The sequence below is a fragment of the Coturnix japonica genome, chromosome Z (genome assembly GCF_001577835.2).
Source record: "Coturnix japonica isolate 7356 chromosome Z, Coturnix japonica 2.1, whole genome shotgun sequence".
In the NCBI taxonomy this organism is placed as follows: Eukaryota; Metazoa; Chordata; class Aves; order Galliformes; family Phasianidae; genus Coturnix; species Coturnix japonica.
The window spans coordinates 18646520-18654811 of NC_029547.1; the positions used below are offsets into that span (position 1 = coordinate 18646520).

Genomic DNA, 8292 nt, shown 5'->3' on the forward strand with positions numbered 1-8292 from the left:
ATCATTCTCTGGTTAAAGGGGCGAGTGGGGAGAGGGAATGTGCTATGAATTAGTGTCTGGGTAAATAGGCAATGAAAAGAAGCACAGCTCCTTCTCATTTCAGAGTTGCAGCTGTAGCAAATGGTTCCTTTGCAGAGCATGCACATCCCTGTGGACTCTCTGCATCCTTTCACTCCTGCCCCATGAAGGATGTGGTGGCAGAGTGTAGCACCACAAAACATTTGCCTGAAGGTCTGAAGGGAAATTGAGACATTGATTCCATGCTACACAAGGGGGCTATTAAGAAGCTGTTTAAATGCAAAAGAAGGCAACCATCTAGTATAGGCTCTACCAATACAAACAGTTATTTTCCCAGTGACAAAACTAAGTGAGCAATTTCTCACTAAATATTTATATAATATAATAATCTGATATATTATATATAATATAGAGTATAGTAATGATAGTAGTGATACAATTATACTTGTTTATATATATATATATAACAGAGGAAGAACAAACACAGTGGCAAAAAAAAGCACAGAAATGCCAACACATTATATTTGGACCTCAAAAAATGAAAGTTTCTGTTTCTCTCTTTGGCGTCCTTGAGAAAACTCACTTGGAGCATGTACTAGGTAACATGTATTTCCAATTCAATCTTGACTGATAAAATTTGGAAAACAAAACCAAAACCAAACCCAAACACGCAAAAACCAAAACAGGACCAAAAAAGAACAAAAGACAGACTATCTGAAGCAGAGAAACTGTTGCAAAGTCTGATGTTTTTTTGTTGTTGTTCACTTCTGAACTCATGATTTCTGCTGGTTTTCCTCTACCCTTTCTTCTTTTTTTTTTTTTTTCCTCTTTGCGTGTTTGCAAGCCTTTTCTGGCCCTTGTCTAGTCATCTTCTACTGCATCTGCTCCTTCACTCCTTCCCTCCCCTTCTCTCACAGCCTTGTAGACAAAGCAACACTCCCTTTTTCCACTCCACTTCTGTATTCTGATTCAGAGCACTGTTTATCCCACATACCAGTCTCTGAAATGCCTAGTTCATACAAATTCTATCTTGGACTGTGATTTTCTCCAAAACCCCTTTCAGTTCTGGAAGAAAAAAACTACAAAGTTATTCTCTCTGCCAATAACACCTCTGTGAAATCTCCATAAAGGATGGTACTTCTTGCACCTATGCTCTTCTTTTACAAGTCACCATCTGCTCTAATTCATCTCTATTTTAAGCTTTGAAGTCATGTGACTTAAATCCACATAACTGCTGATTGTATGTGATTGCCTTTATTGATTCTTCTGGGGACACAACTTGCCTGCATTCAACTTTATACATAGTTGTACCTTGGAATTTTCTTCCACCCCGTCTCTTACACTTTATCTTTCATTTTTTTCTTCCATATTGTTTCAGTATTCTTTTTACTCTAGTAGTGTGTGGAAAATTTTGAGTAGTTAGAAAGAGCCCTGTACTTGCAACAAGTATTTCTCAGAGAAAAAAAAAAAAAAAAAAAAAGGTATTTCTTTGTTATTGTAGTAGCAGATAGCAAATCTGCCTGTTTAAAAAAATATTAAAAAAAAAGTCAAGCTAATACAAAATTAAGAGAAAAAAAAAATACAGTAGGAGATGTTTAGTATTAGATATGGAGGTTGGTGGCCCTGCATATGGCAGGAGGGTTGGAGCCTGATGATCTTTGAGGTTCCTTGCAACTCAAGCCATTCTATGACATAATATATATGTTTAATGATGGACTGGAGCTCAGGTCACTAACAAGACTTCTGGATACAGATCCAGCATACATAGAGAGTATGAATCTTGAATCTTCAGTTTCACAGTCTGCTTGAGCAGAGTAATAGTGTGAGGTGCTCTCAGGACCTTTGTCTGCAGGAAATAATAAGAGTAGCAAATTTCTGTGATCACACAGCTGGGGAACAGAGCACAGGATATTTAGATGACTGAAACACTGAGAACTGAAAAGGCATTTGATTTTGCTTACCTCTGTTCCCACTGTAGCTGATAAATTAAATGAAGAAGTATTCTATATTCCTTCTATGGACAGGAAGGAAATGGAAGGATAAAATACAGAACTGAAATACAGCAAATTCAGGTATGGCACTGCTGTAGGATGCTTAGTAGACTTGCTTGAGATTGGATCAATCTGTGCCCCAGTTGTGGCTGGAGAGTGCCGGGAAGAATTGAGGTAGGTAGAATGAAAGGGTAGGGAGGCCCTTCAGAGAGATCTAGATAAGCTGGATCATTGGGCTGAGGTCAGTGGGATGAGGTTCAACAAGGCCAAGTGCTGAGTCCTGTACTTTGGCCACAACAACCCCATGCAGCATTATAGGCTTGGGATGAGTGACTGAATAGCCGTGAAGAGGAGAGGGACCTGGGAGTGTTGGCTGATACTCATGACTGATACCATGAGCTGACAGTGTGCCCAGGTGGCCAAGAACCAATGGAATCCTGGACTGTATTAGAAATAGTGTGGCCAGCAGAAGCAGAGAGGTAATCATCCCCCTGTACTCAGCTCTGGTGAGGCTGCACCTAAAGTACTGTGTTCACTTTTAGGCCCCTCACTACAAGAAAGACATTGAGACCCTAGAACGTGTTCAAAGAAGGGCAACAAAGCTGGTGAGGGGTCTGGAGCACAATGGGGCCATATGAGGAGAGGCTGCGGGAGCTGGGAATGTCTCAGAGGAGACCTCATTGCACTCTAGAACTTCCTGAAGAAAGGTTGCAGTGAGCTGGGGGTCGGCCTCTTCTCTCGTGTCATTACTGATAGAACTAGAGGGAATGGTTTCAAGCTGCGGCAGGAGAGGTTCAGGCTGGACATTAGGAAATATTACTTCTCAGAAAGGGTGGCCAGGCACTGGAATGGACTGCCCAGGGAGGTGGTGGAGTCACTGACCCTGGGGGTGTTCAAGGAACGACTGGATGTTGTGCTGAGGGACGTGGTTTAGTGGGAGCTATTGGTAATAGGAGAACGGTTGGACTGGATGATCTTTTAGGTCTTTCCCAACCCTGGTGATTCTATGATTCTGTGATTCATACGCTAAGAAGCAAGGAGAGGCTCTTTTGTTAAATCTTTCAATAGAGAGAAGAGTTGATATCCGCTTCTCCCGACAACAGAAACACGGTACCAGCTTTCTAAGCCAACCCACCTACAGCAGGCAGACAACGCATATGTAAAGGAGCACGCACATCCCCTCCGGCATAAGTCGAGCCCAAAACCCACCTTCAGATCTCTGTGCATTTCCCTTGTTTTACACCAATGCAGCCTCGCTGCAGCTCCGTGGGTGTCACACAAGGCCTGCAGGACCTTCCTCCACAAACCCCATTTGCAGGCCTTGCTCCGTGAGGATTGCCACCTGCCCTCCTGAGCAAAAACAAGCACTAAGAACGAGAGCAAAGCACACTGGATTCGCCCTGGCCTGGCCCAAGCCCCAGTCCTACCAGACAGACCCTGGGATGAAAACTGCTCCACAAACCCCAGATGGACACCAGCAAACAAGAAGTTGATCAGATCCAACCCCAAGCAAGCACCAAGCCTCCCCAGGAAGCTCTTTGCCATCAGCTCCGTCATCGCTTTTCCTTTCCTCCACACCTCAATCCCAAAGTACTTCCCACATCTGCCAGCACGTGTTACCTCCCACCTGCTCATCGCACAGTGCTTCAACAGCACCAAATTTGCTTCCGGGGCCCTCCTTCACCTCACTGTGCTAACACTCATGATTCAAATTACACAGAAATCCTAGCAGAAATTCTCGGTGAGAACCGCAACTAACATTCCTCCTTATACAAGCAAACAGGCCCAACACGTGGTCATGAAAATGCTTGCATCAAAAAGAAGCAGAGATGGCACGGCAGGACAGACGTACTCTGTGTGCACGTTTGAAGCCATTTGAGAACCTAGTCGTTCTTGCTGCAGGACCCCTGTCTTCTGTTAAAAGCTGAACGGTCCCCAGAGCACCTGTTTCCATCAGCTACCACCATCCAAAGCAGCCAGCCTTCTTACAGTCACCTGGCCCAAACATCCCTTTTGCTCTACACTTGATTCCTGCAAGAGATGGGAGCTCGGCACGCACACCATCCTTCCAACACCCCATCCCTGCAGCAAGGGATCACAGCGCTGGCACAGCTGAAACAAAAAGGGTGTGCGAGTTTCCTGTTAGCACTCAGTGTGAACCAATCTACCACTGAGCAACACCGTGAGTCCCCACTCACCTCAGCACAGGTCAACCTGTAACCCCAACCTTCCCCTATCCATGTGCACACGCACACCCATTCACCACCCTGCCTGCTTTGCACACCCCCATGCACACTCTGCATCGTGTGCCCTCCTTTGCATTCACAGACGTGTGCAAACCATCCCTGGGAACACCTACGTGCCTACACCTTCCACAAACACCCCTTTGTGTGCACCTGTGTGCAACCCAACTCCTCAGCACACGCACGCGTTTGTGCCACCCTGTCCATGCACTCACCACGTGCCCTCCAGCATCACTGCTGCCTATTCTGGTACCGGACCCGCAGATGCTTCAGAGCTCATTAGCATGGACTTCCTTCCTCCCCTCAGCAGCTGCTCCTGCACTCACCTTCATTCCTACTCAGATACCGGCCGCTTCCAGCACCAGCTGACCTGCAAGACACAGAAAGGAAAGGTGGGAGTCATGCAAACGCACAAGCCCAAGGCTGTGTCACCACCACACATGGCAGCCTCGGGAAGTCAGCTGAAACTACAGCCTTTGTCAGAATGGAAACAGGCACCGTCAATTAAGTGTGACCTCTGAACTCATTGCCACCATCAGAAATAGGCACTGAAATCGCTCACTTCACTGCAGCTGGTTAACTCCAAATTCTTTTGCTTTTGGGAAAATGCGGACACGGAATTGAAGGACACCAGAAAAACGACATCTACTTCATTGTAGGTGGTTAAGCTTGGAAGCAGGACTTGAGCAAGAAATGCTTCTCAGCTCCTTGAAAGGCACTAAGTGATGGGATGATTTCCCATCCCTGCAGAAATCCTGACCTCTGCCACAGGTGGCTGAGTGACACAAAAGCTGTGTCCTTGGTTCCCAGCCTTACCTTCTCATGCCGTTCATCTTGCTCTGCAGCTCCTGCTCTGAATAGTCTTCTTATATTCCCACGTGATGTACCCTGAAATACATCATTTAGTGAGTCTGAACAAAACATAAGACATTAATTGGAACTGTGAAGAAATGTTTTTTGCACTTTACTTGGAGAATGTTCCATGCTATAACTTCTGCTCTCAATTGTAACACATGATTTTTTATAAAAAGAAACATTGATCTTTGTAGACATGAGAAGAGCTGGCATTTAGGAACATTCATTTCAGGGAAATCAAATGATGTGTCTATATTTTTACTACAGATAGTATAGGGAGCCTACAGTTGAAGAACCAGATACAAAAAATCTAGCCCACTGGCAAGAAAATACTTCTCCTTAAATTCTGTATGCTATCATGGTATAGAATCACTTGGTTTTCATGGTATAGAACACTTGGTTTTGGCTCAATTTTTAGCTTTGATATCTGTCCACCATATTCCTCATAGAGACATGCTTTGCTTCTAATGTAATGCTTAGAAATGCCTCTTATTTATTTGAATGGAATAGTAGAATCACAAGGTTGGAAAGGACCCACAAGATCATCTAGTCCAACCATCCTCCCATTACCATTGCAACCGCAAGCCACTAAACCATGTCTCATAGCTCCTCATCTGAATGCCTTTTGAAAACTGCCAGAGACAGCGACTCCACCACCTCCTTGGGCAGCCATTCCAGTGCCTGACCACTCTGTGAGAGAAAAAGTTTTTCCTGATGTCTAATCTAAACCTCTTCTGGTACAACTTGCAGCCATTTCCTCAGGTCTTGTTTGTTGCCTGGGGGAAGCAGCCAAACCCCTCCTCATCACAACCTCCCTTCAGGAAGTTGTAAAGTGCAATGAGGTCTCCTCCGAGCATCCTCTTATCCTCAGCCACTCCTCATAAGACTTGTGCTCCAGGCCCCTCAACAATTTCATTGCTCTTCTCTGGACATGTACCAGGGCCTTGATGTGTTTCTTGTAGTGAGGAACACAGTACTTGAGATGCAGCCTTACAAGTGTTGAGTACAGGGGGATGATCACCTCTGCTTCTACTAGCCACACTATTTCTGATGCAGGCCAGGATGCCATTGGCCTTCTTGGCCACCTGGGCACACTGTTGGCTCATGTTCAGCTGAGCATCGACCAACAGCCCCAGGTCCATTTCCTCTGCACAGTCCTGCAGCCACTCAGCCCCAGGCCTATAGCGCTGCATGGGGTTATTGTGGCCAAAGTGCAGGACCTGGCACTTGGCCTGGGTGTACCACATCCCATTCACCTCAGCCCAGTTGATCCAGCTTATCTAGATCCCTCTGAAGGGGCCTCCCTTCCCTCAAGCAGATCAACACCACCTCCCAACTTGGTATCATCTGCAAACTTACTGAGGGTGTACTCAGTCCCCTCATCTAGCTCATCAGTAAAGATATTAAAGAAGGCCCAACCCCTGGGAGACAACACTTGTAATGGGTCACCAACTATATTTAACTCCATTAACCAATACCCATTGGTTATGGAGCTCTAGCCAGTTCCTTACCCAAAGAGGGGTATACCTGTCCAGGCCACAGGCAGCCAATTTCCCCAGGAGAATACGGTGAGAGACAAAAGGCTTTTCCTGAAGTCTAGGTGGACTACATCAACAGCCTTTCCCTCATCTACCTGGTCACCCAGCCATAGAAGGAGATGAGACTGGTCAAGCTCAACCTCCCTTTCATGAACCTGTGCTGGCTGGGCCTGATCCTCTGGACACCACACACATGCCGTGTGATCTCACCCAAGATGATTTGTTCCATAACTTTCTCCAGTACTGAGGTCAGGCTGACAGTCTTAGTCTTGTAGTTCCATGGATCCTCCTTATGGCCCTCCTTGTAGATGGGAGTCACACTGGCAAGCCTCGAAACCTTCAAGACCTCTCCAGCTAATCAGGATCACTGGTAGATGTTGGAGAGTGGCTCAGCCATCAGCCCTGCCAGATCCCCCAACACCTGAGTTTGGAGCCCATCCAGTCCCATGGACTTGTGGCAGTACAGGTAGAGGAGAAGCTACCTGTCTCCACCCGAATCACTGGGGGTGTATTTTGCATTCCATCCCAGACTTTCAGATCAGGGTGAAAAGTGCCCTGAGGATAACTAATCTGACTATTAAAAGCAAATATTAAGTGCTGAGGACCTCAGCCTCCTCCTTATCCTCAGTGGTCACATTTGCTGCTGCATCAAGTAAAGGGTAAACGTTTTCCTTGGTTCTTCTCTTACCATCAGTATAATTGTAAAAGGATTTCTTATTCCCTTTTACTGTGGTGGCCAGTCTGAGTTCAGCTTGGGCTCTTGCCTTCCTAACTTTCTCCCTACATACCCTAGCAACTTCCTTGTAATCTCCCCAAGTAGTCTGTCCCTGTTTCCAGAGGACCTAGACTCTCTTTTTCTTCTGCAGTCTCAGCAATAGTTCCCAGTTCATCCACACTGGTCTTCTTCCCCTACAACTCACCTCCTGGCATTCAGGGACAGCCTGTTCTTGTGTCTTTAAGATTTCCATCTTGAGGAGCATCCAGACTTCCTGGATCCCTTTACCTTTAAAGAGCGACTCCCAAGAAACCCCTTCAACAAGCATCCTAAACAGGTCAAATAACAGGAAAATAACAGGAAATAACAACAGCTATAAAGAGCTTTGTAACATTATTTGATAGAACAAATTCTCAGCTATGAAACAATATTTTTCAACATAATCATCCACATCAGCTATGTATTTTTGCCTACATGCCATGCTTGTATAAATCTGCATGGCCATCTGGAACATGGCCTGTCTTTAACGTCACCATTACCATTTCTGAAATGCATTATCCACAGCCTCACTGTGCTCACATCCATCGTTTGGGCTCCATCATCATTTAGCAAGCATCAGTGAATGCCAGTGGGTACCATTTTTTTCACATGGAGGAATTTGGTGACATGCCTTTGCTACATACACACCTCCACAACGGACACCATTCTGTCAGACTGCTCCCTCTGCTGCCATCTGTGACATGACAACAGATGATAATGGGACACTGGTGGGAAGATTCAACCTCTACTGCCGTCCCACCAGTATTTGCCTTTGATATTGTGGGCCAATATCATAAATTAGGAGGCATTACTTTCAGTGCTTCCTCATAGATACATACATAAATACACAAGTTCTGATGTGTTTAAGTATTTAGTGCCTCAGATAGAAAAAT

At 45.5% G+C, this 8292-nt stretch overlaps 1 long non-coding RNA gene across 1 annotated transcript; it reads right to left on the reverse strand.

The window, feature by feature from the left end:
• Window positions 1-2956: 2956 nt before the first annotated feature.
• On the reverse strand, window positions 2957-5283 carry LOC107306005. Its single transcript, XR_001551955.2, has 3 exons — window positions 5069-5283; window positions 4468-4622; window positions 2957-3359 (listed from the first exon to the last, which is right to left on the reverse strand). It is a non-coding gene; the product is annotated as an uncharacterized LOC107306005 (long non-coding RNA).
• Between the last annotated feature and the right edge of the window lie 3009 nt (window positions 5284-8292).